Here is an 18,710-nt window from a genome sequence, read left to right as displayed (position 1 = left end):
ATGGCTTTGTCCAGATTTCTTGCTCTGTGGCTGAGAGGTATGACAAATGTGTCAGGGCCATCACCATCAGCCTAAGACATTTCAAATTGTGACATACTTGTTGCACCCCACTCCCCCATGTAGTGACTCTGGATGTGTCCAAGCAAGGCAAGGAGCAGTTATGCAGTGTAAGTGTGCAGAGTACCCCCCCATCAAATGTAGACACACGTACTACAGTGGCTTTTCATCTGTATTTGATTTTGCAGAATGTTCTGGGTTTCTGTCATATTTTTATACTGTTGATTTATGCTTCTTATTATTCAGAAAATGCATGTTGTTGCAGTGCCTGTTGCTCTGTGTTTATGTAGCAATGCTTTAATGACCATCGGGTAAGCTTGTCTGAGATTGTAAGATGCAAGTAAGTTTTAATAAGCATATTGTTAAAGAATTACCAACATTGAAAGACTTTTTGTTGCTGCCATGCAGATAATATTTACATAACTAGATAATGTATACGCCTTAGGTATTGAAATACATATGACAATATTTGTAAAAAAGGACAGGATTACAGTATTTTCAGAAGCTCATTACATTTGTTGGAGACTTGCAGTCATCTTTGCAGGCTTTACCTGTAAACTAAACAGAATGCCAATCTATCATGTGTGGTCCATAACCTGTGCAGTAATCCTTTAAGCAATTTATCTTGAGCTTGTTTCTTGTTTGCTGTTCATGTTTTACTTTGATCATGTTTTCCCCATGAAACAAGTAGATAGTTGTTGTCAAGTAGCAGGTCATTTTTGGATAAGAAACACTTTTACAAGTGGGGGTATCACAGAGATTGCTACTTTCAGTATGTTACTTGGTACTTTTATAAAGCTAAATATAAATTACAATTAGAACTGCAATGCAAGGAGAAGTGGTTTGAGTTGAGTGCTGCTTGTTTTTTTATACTTGATTTTGACTGGCATTCCAGTAATGTATTTAAAAAGTAATTTATTTTTTCATGCCTCACAACCTTTTTGTTTCCATCTAGATATTAAGTAAGCTGTCATGTAGCCAATGCATTGAAATATTTTTTTCTTCTACACTTCATTTTGTCTTGATTGGACTCTCATAATGATGGTTTGGCACCCAGGGCAGCATATTTAATTAAAGTCCCAGTTTTTGTGGTTTTGAGCATAGCTCCTCCCCTTTTGAGTTTGCCATACCCTTTCCAATTGTCCCCACCCATTCAACTGTCTCCTGCAGCCCTGCTTTGATTTAAAGTCGCCAGCCACCACTGCACCATTCCCATTTGTTTTTTGACAGCAATTTTTTTCTTTTATTGTATAACCTATTTATGCTGGATGTCCACCAGGGTGGCTTATTTTTTCATAAGGATCTTGATTTGATTCCTTCTGGTACATTTATATAGGTGTTTTTAGAAGACATTTGTTTACACCTCTGTATAGGGGTCATTGCTGTCAGTGTTGGTGGGGGTCTGAAACTATTGATGCCATTGCTCAGTAGGCTATAGTTTGCTTTGGAGAAATTTTTTAATCGTTTTGCTCCTGAGGGGGGTCAGGTATGATCTTTACATTGAATGAGACTGATTTAAGATTCGACTTTACCACAAAGGGCCTCACACATGGGGTGGTGCAGTGATCCCCATGTTGGTTTGTACTATGTCAAGGATGTAAAAGCCCCTTGTGGAGGTGCTGGCTATCTGTTCCAGAACATTTGTGTTAACAAAGTCCAGGAATCTTTGGGCGAGTGGGTTTGTACTCATATATGTTACCCAATTGATAGAAGGATAGTTAAAGTCACCCATGACCAGGGTATTTGGCTCTATTGAGAATGTGTGGGTTTTCGTGGTTCATGGTGGGGGACCTATAGCTAACAATGATGTGGGGGGGTCTTTCCTACAGTTAGCTGGACTTGGAGTATCTCTAGGGAGTCATACTGTTTAACCAGTCCACAGGTGTATGTCTTTAATAAAGATGGATACTCCTCCTTCCTTGTTTTTTTCATGTTCATTTGTGGTCTGAACGTGTGGAAGGCATTGTAGCCCTGCATGGCCAGGGTACACTCTGATGCCTTGAACTATGTCTCTGTAACTGTGCAGACATCAGCGTCTTCCAGGATGAGAAGTGCTTCAAGTAAGTGCAGTTTCTGATTTGGATTCCTAGCATTAAGCAGCATAATTCTGAGTTTGCTTCTGGAGGATATTTTTACATTGGGAATGTTGTTCTTATGACATTGCCTGAAAAGGCACTATGGGGATGAAAGTAGCTTTGCCAGCAACCTAAAGCCTAGAGGCAACAGGTGAAGACCATCTTTGGCAAAGCAGAGTGGTCTGTCGACCATATCATTCTGAGCTGTCAGATTCTGGATTCCCCTGGATCGACACGAGAAGCTAAGCCAATTGTTGAAGTCAATCATTTTATTGTTTGTATTGTGGCATCATCCTGGGTGAGGGAAGAATGCTGCTTAAGGCTAGGAACATACCTGCCTGCAACACATAATCTGAGAGCTCCATCATGTCTGTCTTCATATAGTCCAGTGAGGTGCATCTAAAGTCATTCACTCCAACATGGACTATGAGAGTCATAACAGTTTTTGTTGTTGAGAGACTTGAGTGCAGGCATGATTTGGCGAATCCTGGCGCCAAACAGGCAGCTGACCATGACCTTCTCCTTGTCCAACCTAGCCAAGGGGACATCTGTGTGTCTCGCCACAAAGTCGGCTATGACCAAGACATTGGGTTTAGATATGTTTTGCCTTAGTGGTTTATTGAGTGAGACACTGATGCATGTGTTATTATGTGTATTGGGTGCTGCTGGGACCTATTGTGAGCAGAAGGCTTGTGCTTGGGAGGTCTTTACTCTTTTAGCATATTTCTACTGAGTACCTCCATGTATGTTGGTTTATGTGTTGTGTGCTTGGTATGTGTGGGAAGTGGGGTCTGGGTGCTAATAACCTTGCTGATATCTTGCTTGGTATTTGGTTTGTGTTAAATGAGAGAGAGAGAGCACTGATTTCAGATTCATAGTATAAATACATCTCACACATATTGTATTTCCATGTTTTAGGAGTAATAGATTGTCTGTGTAGATGAAGCAATTTCTACATTGTCTCAGGATGCCCATGTCAATCAGGCTGGTTGAAGAAACAGTGGGAACTGAGCTTCCATTATGTCAGGTGTATTCTGTAATAAGTGGCAGATGGTGGGCTAGATGGACTAGATTCTGTTGTAGAACTAGTAAAATCAGCTAATCTATGGGAGGTTTAGGGGCAGAAACCTGCACTGGCACCTCAAAAAGCACAGGTGAGCTTCTCTCTGGGCAGCAGTGCACAACTGCATTGTGCACCAAGAAGCAAGGAAGCTTAGGAGGATTTCCTAGCAGTTATCTAGGGAAAATTTTAATTTTTAAGCATTTTAGTCTATACACGACTGTACTAACCCCCCGTTTCATGGTGCACAGCTACACACAAATGCTGTGTTTAAATATCAGCTAAGTAAAGCAGTTTTCAAACAATCCAACCAATAGGAAAGCCCAAGACTGAGCCTTGTTCCAACAATCCCCAACTCAGATGGGTCCTTGACTACACTCTTCTGCCACAAGGGTACAGAAGGGCCCTCTTAATGTAAGATGGCTAGCTTTAATGCTCAGAAAATGCCAATCAGTCTATATTCAGCAAGTCTGAATCTAGCCTATGCTATAAATTGTTCAAGTACTGTAAATAGGCAGTGCAGATTGCAGAAAACACAGTAATAAACAGTAAAACAGTTTAAAGTAATTGGCAAAACAGTTGCAAACAGTTTAAAAGTGCAAAGAAGGTTATAAAAATACTTATTTTTTTCAGTAGAATTTACAGGGTGCCTTGGGTTTTGTTCAGATTGACTTCAGATCTCTGACTAAGGAGGCCAAACTCTGAGCAGCTCCGGTAAAGTGATAATTTGAAGGAAACCATGCATGATGGGATACAGCATTTAGGAGCTGCCTTTGTCCATTAGTAGTACAGGGGGCAGTCCCGGGGATAAATGTTCTGTTTTGCATCTATAGTTCCAAGCTGCACTTGAATATGGACAGGGAGGAACTTTGTTTTATTTGGTTGGGGAGTTTGTTCCAGAGTAGTGGTATCCTCTGTTAATATTGCAGATGAAGTTTAGATCCCTAGATCAAGTCTTTCTGATGCCATTTGACTTGATGATGTACAGTAAATCCATCAGTAATGGTTTAGAGGATCCATTTTTTGCCAGGCACAGGTCACCTTTTAGCAGTCTATTAAGAAACTGAGCATAGTGAAAGGGCTTTGAGTCAGTCCATGTAAGACATGTTATTTTGGTCCTGTAGCCTTTCAGTAAGGTATCTTTGTGGGCATTCCAGTTGTTGCATGTGTCTGGACAGATACATGCTAAAGGGGGCATTATATTTAATGACTGGCCTAATGAGGGCTAAGTAAAGGGGGGCAATGATGTCCCTATAGATCTAGTCACAATCCATTTCTTTATATGCTGTGTAAATCAGAAGGGCTTTCTTACAACAACTGAGTCATGTTGGTCAAACATTAAGTCACTGTTTATATAAGTCCCCAAATCCCAAACAACTGGGTCAGCTCTTAGGGGCATATTTGGTAGTTCCCTGGGGTAGATGATTTGCCAAAGGGTGCAATAATGCATTTTTTGGCATTTAGTTTCAGCCCAGTTATTTATATGCGACAAATGTTCCTGCAGGATGGCTACGTTACTTGAGCATTCAATGAATGCTCCTTGCTTGAAGTCATCTGCAAACCCCTTTAAGCAGAGCCCTTTTATATTGGCTTGTACTTCAGAAAAGTAAATGTTAGACAGGAGAGTTTCCAGCACAGAACCCTGTGGGATTCCACTGGTGACTTGGTCTCTTTGTGGAGGTAACTTCCCCTATTTTGATTTCCTGCATCCTATCTGTGAGCCATTTGGCAATCCATTTTGTGATGTAGAGGGTTATTCCCAGTTCATAGGTGCATATGGTCATAGATGTTTACTAGGCTAATGATCACAAGGGCCTCTTTAAGCTTAGTCATGCATCCCAGATTTCTGACAAGTTCTAATACCCTTGATAAGTGTAAGCATGGGCCTGGGAGATGAACTATTTACAGGTTACCTGTTTGCATCAGAGACATAGGTGCCAAACTAGGGATGAAATTTCCAGTTCCCCATCCAATTGTCCAAGTTTCACTTGAATTGGATTAGGGAAGAACTCTGCTTCACATGGATGGGGAGCCTGTTTCATAGATGGGGTAGTCTCAATACATCTATATCTCCAGCAGGTCCTATTTATATCACAGACAAGGTTTAAGTCTTTAGAATGGGTAATTCTGGGACTGTTTGCTTTGTAGATATGCAGGAGGTCCATTAGAGTGGGGACTGACAATGCCCTGTATGCCAGGCGTAGATCTCCCCTCAAAAGCCTGTAGGAGACAGAATACGGGGATAGGGCCTTGAGGCAGTCTGAATAGGACATATTACTTATGCCCTGTATTCTTTTAGTGAGGAACCTCTGTAGACGTTCCAGTTGTTGGATATGCCTGGTTAGGTACATACCAAAGGGGGCATTGTACTCAATGATAGGTCTGATGAATGGCAAATACAGTGGAACAATGGCTTCCTTGGACTTAGATGCCATACCTTTGTTTATAAGTTGCGCAACATAGAATGATTTCCTCACCACTGTAGACATGTGATGATCAAAGGCTAGATTACTATCTATGTGTGTCCCTAATTCCCTGACTATTGGGTCAGCTCTAAGGGGTGTGTTGTCAATATAATAGTTACCAGGGATGGATGACTTCCCAAAGGATAATATTATGCATTTCTTGGCATTTAATTTTAGTTCATGACTCTGACACCAGTTGTTTGTCTGTGACAGCCACTCCTGGAGAACATTTGTGTCAGTGTGAGACTCAATGATAGCTTCTAATTTGAAATCATCTGCAAATTTAGTCAGCCAGAGACCACTGACATTGGCCTTACTTCTGAGAAGTAAATGCCAAAAAAGGAGCGGTCCAAGGACTGATCCCTGAGGGACTCCACTTGTGACTTGCCTCTTTGTAGAGGTGAACTCCCCAATTCTAGCTTTCTGGATCCTGTCTGTGAGCCAGTTGGGTATCCACCGAGTGACATATGGGTTTGTACCTAACCGCCTGAGTTTGTCAACAATGCCCAAGTGGGGTATTGTGTCAAATGCCTTGGCCAGGTCAAGATAGGCAGTGTGAACAATTTTGCCCTCATCCATTGCTTTGGTTACCTTCTCAAAGAAGTCCACCAGGTTGAGTAGGCATGATCTGCCCTTTATGAAACCAAACTGGGTTGGATCCAGAGTCTGGAGGTTTACTATATCTCTACTAATCATCTCCATGATAATTCTTTCCATGCTTTACATATAAGACTAGTGAGACGTATGGGTCTGTAGTTTCCAGGGTCTGTAGATGGCCCACCTTTTTGCATATGAGTGACTGTTGCTTTTCTCCATTCATGAGGCATGAAGCCTGTTTAGAGGCTACAGTTAAATAGTAATTCCAGAGACCCTGCTAGGCCATGTTTTATGCTATTTAGAAGGCATCCTGGGATATTGTCTGGGCTGATTGATGTAGTATTCTTGGTCTTAGAAAGAGCATTAAGGACCTGTCCCTGGTGATAGTAGGGGGAGTTATATTTGATGATATTTCCTGAGGGAAGGTTGAGGGGGAGAAAGGAGTAAAGTTGAAGCTGACTTTATCAGCCAGGAGGTTTGCTATAGCTTCTGGCTCAGTATAGGTGGCTCCAGTTACAATGAGCTCTGCGCACCATTGTGCATTGCCTTTGAGGTTGCAGACATAGCTAAAGAATGCTTTGTGGTTGTCCTTGGCCTTGGAGGCCAAACTTACCTCAAATCTGGCTTTGGTAGACTTTATTTGTCCTCTGAGTTGTTTGTTTAGTTTGATAAGAGTGCTTTTATCCTGCTGGGTGTTGCACCTCCTAATTTTTGCCATGATTTTCTTCCTCTTGTTATACATCCGACTGATTTTGTGATTCCACCAGGGTGGTTTGTTTTTTTGAGTTAGTTCTGTACTTCTTCCTGGTGGGTACAGCTTCCTCAATACAGCTATTAACATGCTTGTACAGAGTTTCTGCGAACAGTTCTGCATAGGCACCAGTGTTGTCAGGGTTTATAGGGGCTTCACATTTTGCCAGGTTCTCACTTAGTAGCAGGAGGTTAGCCTTAGAATAGTTTGTTTAGCTTTATAATTATGCCTTTGTGGGAAATTGTGCCAAAGGTTTTGGCCAGGTTGAGATGTGTGGTGTGTACTTTGCCTTCATCCATTGCTTTGTTTTTTTGCCTCCCACAGCACTAGAAACACTACCAGCCATTACCTGCATGTTTTCATTCCAGCCACATTGCAAACTGGAATACTCACCAAACCTTTCAAACATGTGAATAATATCAGAAAGTACTTAGTCCAACTTATCTGCTACCAACATACAGTCATTTGCAAACATATGGAAGTCTTTCCAGTCACACCTAATATCCCGCAAAAACAGCTGAACTTGTTGTGCCAAAATAGTGCCTCTAAAAATTGATATTACCTCTGACAGTTGAGGATTGACCAGCAGTCATCCTTTAGCCTCTCTATATAGGACTGATACCCAAATCATATACCTGTAACCAAAACCTATATTTCTCAAAGTCTGAAACAAAAATGTCCACTCAACCGAGGCTTTTTAATATCAAATAAAATAACCTCTGCCCAATCCCAGCCCAGATTTCAGCTTGGATCAAAAATTCTCTGATAATCTACGAGTTTGCTTCTGTTTTTTAGCCCTTCATGAAGCCCTTTTAATAATCTTTTACTAAAGTCATGATATACATTAGCAATCTCTTTGCCAGGACATAAGCTAAAATTTTTCAATCCATATTCATTAAAAATATTGACCTATAATTCTCAAACTGTTTGTCTTGTCCCAGTTTAGGCAAAAGAACAATCTGCATCTGTGAGAACAAGCACCAGGTGTGGTAACAGCTCCTCCTAGAATTGCCTATAAAATTCCAGTGGTAAGCTGCCCCACGAAAGCCCCCCCACCCAATTTCTCAGTCTTCAGAATCTTTATAGTTTCATCACTCTCCTCCCTCACTATCTCCTTATCGACATCCATTCTGGCTTCATCTGAAAGTTCATTTCCTATCCAAATGTAGGGCCCAAACTGATGTCTATCCTGACAATCTCTAATACCACCTCAAGGCATACAATCCATTGTAACAGTCCCAAAGCACACACTGAATACTGTTAGAATTTGTATACAGAACTCAATCACCGCTGAATCCAGAGGATATACATATTAAGCCTTGCCTCTAATCCTAGCAACTAACCATTTCCCTGACTTATCCGCTTTACACCACCAGAAGTCTTGTTTAGTAACCAAACCCCTCACCAGTGTGAAGGCTCTTTCTTCTACTAAGGTTTTTATAATCATGTAACTCTCTTACATTATAATGCTTAGAATCATCGACAGGCACTTTTTGAAGATATCTGAGCTCCTCCTCCCATTTAACTAGCTGCTTCTGATCTTCTCTCAGCCGCTTCCTCTTTAGCCATAAAGCGTGTCCTCTGAGAGCACACTTAATCACCTCCCGTTATGTCCAGGCTAAGACGGTGCTCCTCTCTTTCCAATTCAGAGTGTTAATAACTGTTCTCCCTGTACTCATCTACTTGGAAAGGCAGAGCCAAGGAGTCACATATGCATGATCTGACAGATACATCTCCCCGTCTCTACACCCCCTACTTGCCATAAACTTTTACCTCTCATCAAAAATCTATTTAATCTGATGGTCTCCTTTTTTATACTTCTAGAAAATGTACATTGTCTGCTTCCGGGATGTAACCATCTCCACACATCTATCCATCCATCCTCTGCTTGCCATTGTCTTAAAATGTACAAAGCCCTTGTATTTCTTTCTTTGCTACCAAATTTCTTATCTAATTCCCAATCAGCTACAACATTAAAATCCCTCCTACTAACTTTCTGTCACAGTAAAGCAAAACAGCATTCAGTTGCTCATAAAACTCGATGAAGAAGTCTACCAAATCAAGATTAGAACCATAAACTGAACCTAGCTTTCAATTCTATCCCTCCAATTGAATTCCCACTGTCACCCACCTATGTCTTAGATCTTCTTTAATGATTTTCACTTGAAAAAAGCAGATCCTTTCTTACCATTACCAGTCTTTTTATCTTGTCCTGCCAGTAGACATCTTTCAACTATCATCTATTCTCTGCCTACCCTAATTTGACCACCTCTTTACTTTTTACTTCACTTCTTGCAGCATAACAATATTTTAGGATGACACACTCCCCTGTCATTCTAAGTTATTCTGTTAAACTGTGTCCTACCACGCCTTCCATCAGTCCTCCCTCCCTCCCTGAACTCAGGCTAGGTCTGTCTGGGACCTTGGATCCATGAATGGATCTATGGCGGACTCCCAGGTTCAAGAGAAGATAAGTGGGAGCTATGGGTACATTTACAGGGAACAGGGTACATGAACTACTCCACCATGGGGTAGCAATCCCCATCCACAAGCAAGTCATTGTCTATTCTAAACATGCTAAATCCCATTCCCTTTTAGTAAACATCTTACAGTACGAACTTCATATTAACAATGAACAGAAAAAAGGAGACACCTTAATCACTAATTCACTTGAGGAGTATGACTCAGGGAAAACCTAATTCCCATCATGTTAACACCTCACTGTTGACACACAAAAAATAATGAACCCAAATGAGATTCCTGACTGATTAAGCAAACACAACTTTGAACGCTGCAAATTCATTAGTAAATAGAACTAGAATATTCTAACTATACAACAGTCCATAAACATGCAAAGAAAAAGACAGAACATTTAAACACATATGTGTTTACTGCACTAAGAGATGCAGCCATAAGTCTCTATTACTTAAACAAGTTAGGAGGCCATAGCTATGCCAAACATCTAAAGGAAGTCATTCACAGTGCCATAGTCAAACAGTTACTGCATGTCCTTATAATCTTTTATTGAAACACTTTTTTGGACCATATTGCTCCCATCTTTATTGAGAGCAAACAGTTTTACAGAGTATTCAGGAAGTGTTACCTGATTTTGGATTGTTTCTCTATATTAGTCTGAACAGTCCTCGGCCCATGACCATGTAGGGAATTTCACCTGGTGGAGTGGGGGGGTGGGGAGTGGGGTAATGTTTGAGCTTAATTTGTCAGCCAACAGATATGCTATGTCAGCCTGATCAGTAAAGATGGTAGCACTCACCACCAGGTCAGCACACTGCTGTGTTACCGTTAAGGTTCCAGACATAGCTGAAGAAGGTTCCAGACATAGCTGAAGAAGGTTCCAGACATAGCTGAAGAAGGCCTTGTGATTGCCTATAGCCTGCTAGGCTATCCTTACCTCATAGTTGTTTTTTTTGGACTTAACTAGACCTCTTAGTTTCTTGCTTAGTTGCATAAGAGAACTTGTCCTTAAGGGAGTTACTCTTCCTCATTTAGGCCATGAATTGTTGTCTTATTATACCCAATTTAGGTGGGAATTTCACCAGTGGGGTTTGTTTTAGTGTTTGTTTTGGGTTCACTTCCGGTAGGTAAGGCAGCCTCTATGCAACCATTCACATTTGTATAGGGATTCTGTGAGTACTTCTGCATAGGTAGATGTGGTCTCAGGGTGAGAGAGCTTTAATTTTTAACAAAATGTCACTTAATAGGATATAATTTGCCTTAGAATAGTTCCTAACTGTTACTGGTTTATCTGGGTTTTTCAGGATGATTTTTACTTCACAGAAGACAACTTTGTGATCCAACCAAGCTCCACTTTCACATAACACTCCTCCACATTGTCACAAGTTCATTGCTACTACTGCCAGCACCTCATACCACACTCTGTTACAATACAACAGTCCCCCTCCGTGGCAAACCACACCACTAATACACCTAAACAAACCATCAAACTATGCTATAGCACCTACCCTTTTCTCTACCACCAGCATGGACTATCATCTAAGTAGATTCCATCCTCTAAGAAACATCTCCCACATTTCTCAAAAACAAGGCACACTACTAAACAAACTTGTTAAATTCTATTTACACATACTTAATCAGTTAAACCAATCCTGGGACATACACCCTTGTCCTGGTTCCATGCCACCCCCAACACAGTAAACAGCTCAAACACTATCAACCTGGCACCACTACACCAGAAAAATAAGTCTTCCCTATTCCTTCTTGACATGAATGTAAGGAGTATTGCAAATAAAGTTCAAGACCTGCATGCATTACTCTTCCTATACTCACCAGATATGGTAATATTAACTGAAACATGACTAAAACCCGACAATAAAACAATGAAATAACAGCTCCTGGAAATAATATTCTATGTAACGACAGGATAACAAGAAATGGCAGGGGAGTAGTAATCCTCATTAAAAACCACCTAATAGTTGACCACTTAGATTTATCCACACCTGACTTTGAAAACGCTGAACTGATATTTGCCAAATTAAAAATTAATCCTAAAATGCACATTAACATCATAGGTGATTATATTCCACCAGGAAACAATATTCCCACTTTGGTTCATAGGTTCATAGGTTCATACTAGGCTATCTGCCCTAGGGCATTTATAAGCCTAGCCAGAGTGTGTTTGGCTTTCGCCACCCATTTTAAATTAATTTTGCTATGCCCTTTTTTGAGGTTAGTATACTGTGCCTCTGTCTAACAGTGACACAGAAGTGATACCCGGGGTAAACCTATGATCCCCCATCCACTCATCAAGATTCCTCTTGAAGAGAGTCAATGAGGGACACTGCCTAACCTGGACTGGGATTTTATTCCAGAGTGAAGGGAGCCTCTGGGTTATGAATCTGTCCCTCCAGCATGTCCTATTTATTTCGGTGCTGAGGTTCAAGTCTCTCGAGCGCGTAGCTCGATGGGATATGGATTTTCTGAGGTGCAGCATGTCCATTAATTTCAGGTTGGACATGGCTTTATACATCAGGCACAGGTCGCCTCTGAGCAGGCGGTATGCCATTGAGTAGAGCTGGAGTTTCTTTAACCGGGCAGCATATGGCATCTGTTTGAGCCCTTTGATCCTCTTGGTGAGGTACTTTTGGGGTCTTTCCAGTTGCTGCAGGTGTCTGGTAAGGTGCATCCCAAAAGGGGCATTGTACTCAATTATGAGCCTGATGAGGGATGAGTAAAGAGGCACGATGACCTCCCCTGATCTAGATGTGAATCCCTTCATGATTAGGTGGGATATATAAAATGTTTTTCTAACCACTTTGGCCATGTGGTTGTCAAATGAGAGATTGCTATCAACTTGGGTCCCCAGGTCCCTAATTACTTCTTCCGTACTTAATGGATTACCACTTATGTGGTAATTTGTGGGCACGTTGTTTTTGCCAAAGGGGATGACAATACACTTTTTGGCATTTAGCTTGAGGCCATGGCTCTGGAACCAGTTGTCTGTTTCTATGAGGCCCTTTTGGAGGATGCTTGTGTCGGCTGGAGAGTCAATTATGGCACCCAGTTTGCAGTCATCTGCGAACTTGGTCAGCCACAGTCCTTCTGTGTTGGCCTGTACCTCTGAGAAATATATACCGAACAAGAGAGGTCCCAGGACTGAGTCTTGTGGGATGCCACTTGTAACTGGTTTGGAGACTGACATGGCTCCAGCAATTCTAACCATGTGGGTTCTGTCCTTGAGCCAGTTTGCAACCCATCTAGTGACATAGGGGTTTATATTTAAGCTGGTGAGCTTATCTATAATGCCCGAGTGGGGTATTGTATCGAACGCTTTTGCGAGGTCCAGGTAGGCTGTGTGGACCACCTTCCCCTTGTCAGTGGCCTTGGTGACTGTTTCAAAGAAATCGACCAGGTTTAAGAGGCAGGATCTGCCCTTAACAAAGCCAAACTGGGTAGGATCCAGTGTCTTTAGGTCCCCAATATCTTTATTTATAAGGTCCATGATGATCCTTCCCATAGCTTTGCAGACCAAGCTAGTCAGGCTTATGGGGCGATAGTTTCCAGGATCCATTGAGGCACCACCTTTGTGGAGAGGGACCACCATTGCTGTACGCCACTCTTTGGGTACATATCCTGTAGTAAGGCTGAGATTGAACAGTAGATTTATGTTTGGGTTTAGCTCTTCTTGGAGTTCATGTAGGACGCAGCCTGAGACACCGTCTGGTCCCATTGATGCTGTGTTTTTTGCTTTGGAGAGGACGGCTCTTACCTGAGCATCTGAGATGTCAGGGGGGCTGCACTCTGCTGGTATAGATATTTGCCCTTTTGGTGGGGAGGGGGGGAGTAGTTTATGTTGAACCTGTCAGCTAGGATGTTGGCAATATCTGTGGGTTCGGTGTATTTTTTGTCACTTATTCCTAATTCTGAGCATATCTGGGAATTCCCACCCAGGTTCCTAACATAACTAAAGGAAGCCTTGTGATTATCCTTAGTGTCCTGTGCAATTTTTCTCTCGAAGCTGGCCTTAAGACGATTTTATGAGTGCCCATAGTTTTTTGCTAATACTGATCAGAGATGCTTTCCCTTTTTGGGATTTTGCTCTATCATGTAGTAGCTTCCTCCTTCTATTGTATAGTTTGCTTATGGCTGGGGTCCACCAGACAGGACGTCTGCCTTTGGAGGATTGGGTCTTGGTTTTATTTGGGATTGCATGATCCATGCATTCCTGAAGGTGTTCATAGAATGCGTTTATAAAGGATTCTGCGGTCTGGGCCGTATTTTCCACAGGCCCGGAAGTTTTGAAGGATTCCACCTTGGTTTTGAGGAGTGTGAAATTTGCTTTAGAGAAGTTTTTCACTGTGGTTTTCTGGTCAGGGAGTGGGGTCGGGATGTGAATATCCAGTGAGATTAGTTTATGGTCTGATCTTACCAGTGAAGGATACACTTCTGGTCTGGAGCATAGAGTCCCCATGTTGGTGATGATCAGGTCCAGTATGTTTTCCCCTCTTGTGGGAGTGGTAACAAGTTGTTCCATAACATTTGAGGTTATAAATTCTAGGAACCTTTGGGCTAGGGTGTTGGAGCTAGAGTAATGCTCCCAGTCTATGTTTGGGTAGTTGAAGTCGCCCAATATAATGGTGTTTGGAGAGACCTTCATATTTTCCAGTGTTCTCAGGAAGGCTGAATGAAGTTCCTGGGTTTGGGAGGGTGGTCTGTAACAGGCTATAAACTGGAAGGCAGTTTTACCCACTGTTAGTTGCACATGGATAGTCTCTGATGCTTTGTGCTGTGCCAACAACCTGGAGGTGTGGGTATCTTTGATGAATATTGATACTCCCCCTCCTTTTGTAGTTCGGTCCAAGTTTTGGGGCCGAAAAGTATGGTATGAGGTATAACCTGGTAGTTCTGGGGTGCTCTCGGGATCCTTGAACCAGGTTTCTGTTACTGCACAGATACCGATGTTCTCCATGCTAAGGAGAGTTTTGAGTGCATGCATCTTGAGGTTTAGACTTCTGGCGTTGAGTAGCATTACTCTTAGTTTCTTATCCCTTGTGATACCTATGGAGGTGGGTTTGTCTTTTGAGCCTTGCCTAAAAAAGGCACTATGGGTGTAGCAAGAGCCTTTGCCAATATCCGAAAGCCCAGGGGTGATAGGTGCAAGCCATCCCTAGTGAAGCATTGTGGCTTGTCGAGCATGTCATCCCAGGCTGACAGGCATTGGATCCCTTTGAATGACACCAATACTTAAGCCAATTGTTGAAATTGATCATCTTGTCTTCATATTGTGGCATTATTCTTGGTGAAGTTAAGATGCTACTCAAGGTCAGGGTCATACCGGCCTGGGCTACATGCTCAGAGAGGTCCTCTATGTCTCTTTTCATGTAGTCCAGGGAGGTACGTCTCAGGTCATTCACACCAGCATGGACAATGACTGAGTCATATTTGTACTTGCCTTGGAGTGACCTGAGTGCTTGTGTTATGTGGCGGATCCTAGCGACCGACAGGCAGCTCACCGTGACCTTCTCCTTGTTCAGCCTGGTGAGCGGGACGTCAGTGTGCCTGACGATAGAGTTACCTATTACAAGTGTATCAGGTGTGTTGTTTAGCCTTAAGGGCTGTGACTGTTCGGCACACTGGCTTTGTGAGCTATGTGTTGCATGTGTTTTGTTTTGGGGTAGCGGTTGCTTGGGTGTCTGCTTTGGAGGTCGCTGCTGCTTAGGCAGATTTTTATTTATAGCCTCCAAGTATGTTTTTGTGTGTTTATGTGTTTGGTTTGCTGTCGTGGTAGGTCTATGTGAGACTGGAATTGTAGTGAGTGTGGTTTCCTTTTCTTCCTGACTAGTTACGCCAGTACTGAGTTGTGAGAGCTTAGCCTCTAGTTTGGCTATATGGTTGCATCTCTCACATGTGTTGGAATTTGTTGGGAGGAGGAGAGGGTTGTATGTGTACATGAGGCAGTTGTAACATTGCCTCAAGATTCCCAGATTCACCAGCTTATTTCATTGGAACTCCATGTCCCTCCCACAAGAAACAATCCTGATGGGTCCCTTCAATATAACTGCTCCTCGCATAATCCATCATCTCATATTAACCTCCACAGGTTTACCCAACTCATCACATCCCCTACAAGGACTGACAAATCATCCAAACGACAGTCAATCCTTGACTGTTTTTTGGTTAGCAACCCATCCCTAGCATCTCAATCAGACTGTCTCCCTGACAGTCTAAGTGACCATCAGCCAACCTTTCTTCTTAGGACCCATGCTCACCAATCCACCCAGACCACCTTCCACTTAATCAGAAACAGAAAAAACTTCACCTCAAACAGTTCCATATCTGCACTAAATAGTTGCAACTGAGACTCTCTCAGTCAGCTACCCCTAGAATACACATTGAACTCCTTCAGCCCCACCTTCCTAGACATACTAAACTACCATGCACCCCCTAGAACTATTAGAATTAAAACTAATTATGCACCCCCTAGAACTATTAGAATTAAAACTAATTATGCACCCCCTAGAACTATTAGAATTAAAACGAATTATGCACCCTGGCTAACTAACGAATGCAGATTGTTACTCAAGGCTAGAAATAAGGCTTGGGAGCAATTTCACAAAAACAAAACTCAATTCACAAGCCAAACATACCTAGAACTGTGTAACAAAGAAAAATACTAGTAAGATAAGACAAAATTAACTACCACAATATCCAGAATAAGCATACAAAGTAAAGCACCCTCAAAAATTCTGGGCCACAGTTAATAACATATTTCATCCAGGTAAATCAGTTATCCCCAACCCGACAATAACTAACAATTCTGACGATATAGCAACCCAGTTCAATAAATACTTCCCAGAAACTATTCAAGCTTTAGCAACCTCTTAAGCCATCATCAACAACTCTACCCCTTTTGCACCCCAGCACAGCATCAACTCCCAAAATGACACCTTCCACTTTAATTTACACCCAGTGTCTGTTAAATCTATAAAACAACTACTTCAAAACCTGAAACCAACCACTCTAGCTGCAGATAATCTTCCAGATGACTTTCTACAAATTGCAGCTAAAGCTATAGCCTCTCCAGTAGCTATACTCATCAATTGATCAATATCTGAGAGCCAGGTACCTGCTACTTGGAAACCTCCCATATCCTACCACTACACAAGGGAGGAAATTCCACAAATTATTGCCTAGTTGCCACCCTGTCACTCTTATACGAAATACTAGAAAAAGTAATGCACACCCAACTAATGGACTACCTACTCACACACAAGCTACTATCACACACCCAACATGGCTTTTGTCCCTTTCATAGCACCACCACCGCACTAATGTCTTTTGCCAATACAGTGAACCACCATAGAAACAATGGACAATATGTATCTACTCTACTTTTGGACATATCCAAAGCCTTTGGTATGGTAAATCACAATAATCATCAACATTCTCTCCACCCTAAACCATGGCAGCTCCTCTATCACATGGTTCCAAAGCTACCTTGCAGGATGTCTGCAAGCCACCCGCTGGCAACACCATCTTTCCCCCACTGCTCCCAGTTGCCTTAAGGGTTCCACAAGGCTCCATCCTTGGGCCTCTACTATTCTCTCTACTAACCAGCCAGCTCAGCACCTCCACACCCCACCCCTCTGTAGTACAATACGCAGATGACTCTACCCTAATATGTGCAGCCCCCTCAATACAAGCCCTCCATACCATAACCCAAGATTCCTTTCTATCTGTTGAAACATGGCTCACTAACTCCCAACTCATTCTGAATTCCAACAAAACTAAGCTATTTTTTTTTGGCCCAACTAGATCCCCCCTCATTTTCCCAGTCTTTTATTATCTATTCAATAATTTGAAATTTGATATTCACGTAGCTCAAACCATCAAGATGGTCCACATCTCCTGTATTGAAACAAACAGTTTCTTACAAGAAACACAAAAGTTACTATACCCGTTACACATCTCTTATCAACCCTCCTCTACGCCTCCCAGTACTAACCAACCTCCACAAAACAGACCTAATCAAACTGGAATCCTGCTGTAATAAAATAGCAAAGTTTACTACTGGTGTCTCCTATAGGTCACATCACTGCACATTGCTTAAACAACTAAATTTGATCAAACTTCCTCAACTTCTACACTTTACCAACTAACCTTTGCACACAAAATTCTCCACCAACCTGATAAAACCCCTGCTCTCCAAAATACTATACACGCATATACTACATCTCACTGTCTTCGCTCCAGTAGCCTACACCTTCTAGACACCACCAAGGCCAATAACTCTGCTGGGAATTCTCTCTTTTCTAACTACTTTCATAAAATATGGAATAAGTTGTCAACCCAAATAATATTTAACAGCTCTATCGTACAATTCAGAAAGCTCATTAAGTCACACTTAACAGACACCTGGCTATATTCCTGCAACTCTCCAGGACAAACCTCCCTTAGTCTCCTAGTCTTCTTGCAAACTATGCAAACTATTGCCCTTTAAAGTAAAAGAAATTTCACAGCTAGTATTAATAACATCAGTAGGAAGGTAGCCTTCTGGATCATTTAAATTGCATTTTCTGATGATGTATAATATGAATGCTTCGAGCAAAAGTATTGTATTCATTATGTATCTGTATTTGCTATCAATTCAGTAATTTCTAAATGTCTGTTAACTTATGTTTTGTCTGTAACTGCTACTTTTGTATCCTATTTGCATGTTTGTTAAACCCCAGTTTGTTTGCACTGGAGCTTTTCTCCCTGGGCCTGCTCTAAAAAAGGATCTCTGTCCAGTCAGACTTTCCCGGTAAACAAATGTAAAATAAAATAAATAAATAAGATAAGAAAAACCTCATCAGTGAGGAAGTGACATGGGGAGGGGCAATGCTGTCCCATGTTGGTGAGTATGAGGCCCAGTATGTTTGACACTCTGGTTGGAGTATGCACCATCTGTTCCAGAGTGTGTGAATAAAGTCCAGGAAGCATTGTGCCTGTGAGTTTGAGGCAGTGTATATGTCTCAGTCTATAGAGGGGTAGTTAAAGTCACCCCTGAATAGGGTGTTCAGTAGGATGGTGAGCACCTCTAGTAGGTTTACTAGGTTTTTGTGAGACTCCAGGGGCATAGAGGGTGATCATTAGCTAGCCATGGCATGGTGGGGGACCTTGTCTATGGATAGAGGGTGACCTGTATCTAGCCATGGCATGGTAAGGGACCTTGTCTATGGTGTCTA

This window comes from Protopterus annectens, chromosome 12.part0, assembly GCF_019279795.1.
Source record: "Protopterus annectens isolate FY-2018-M chromosome 12.part0, PAN1.0, whole genome shotgun sequence".
In the NCBI taxonomy this organism is placed as follows: domain Eukaryota; kingdom Metazoa; phylum Chordata; order Ceratodontiformes; family Protopteridae; genus Protopterus; species Protopterus annectens.
The sequence above is the reverse complement of the archived record's forward strand: the minus strand, read 5'-3'. Positions refer to the sequence as shown.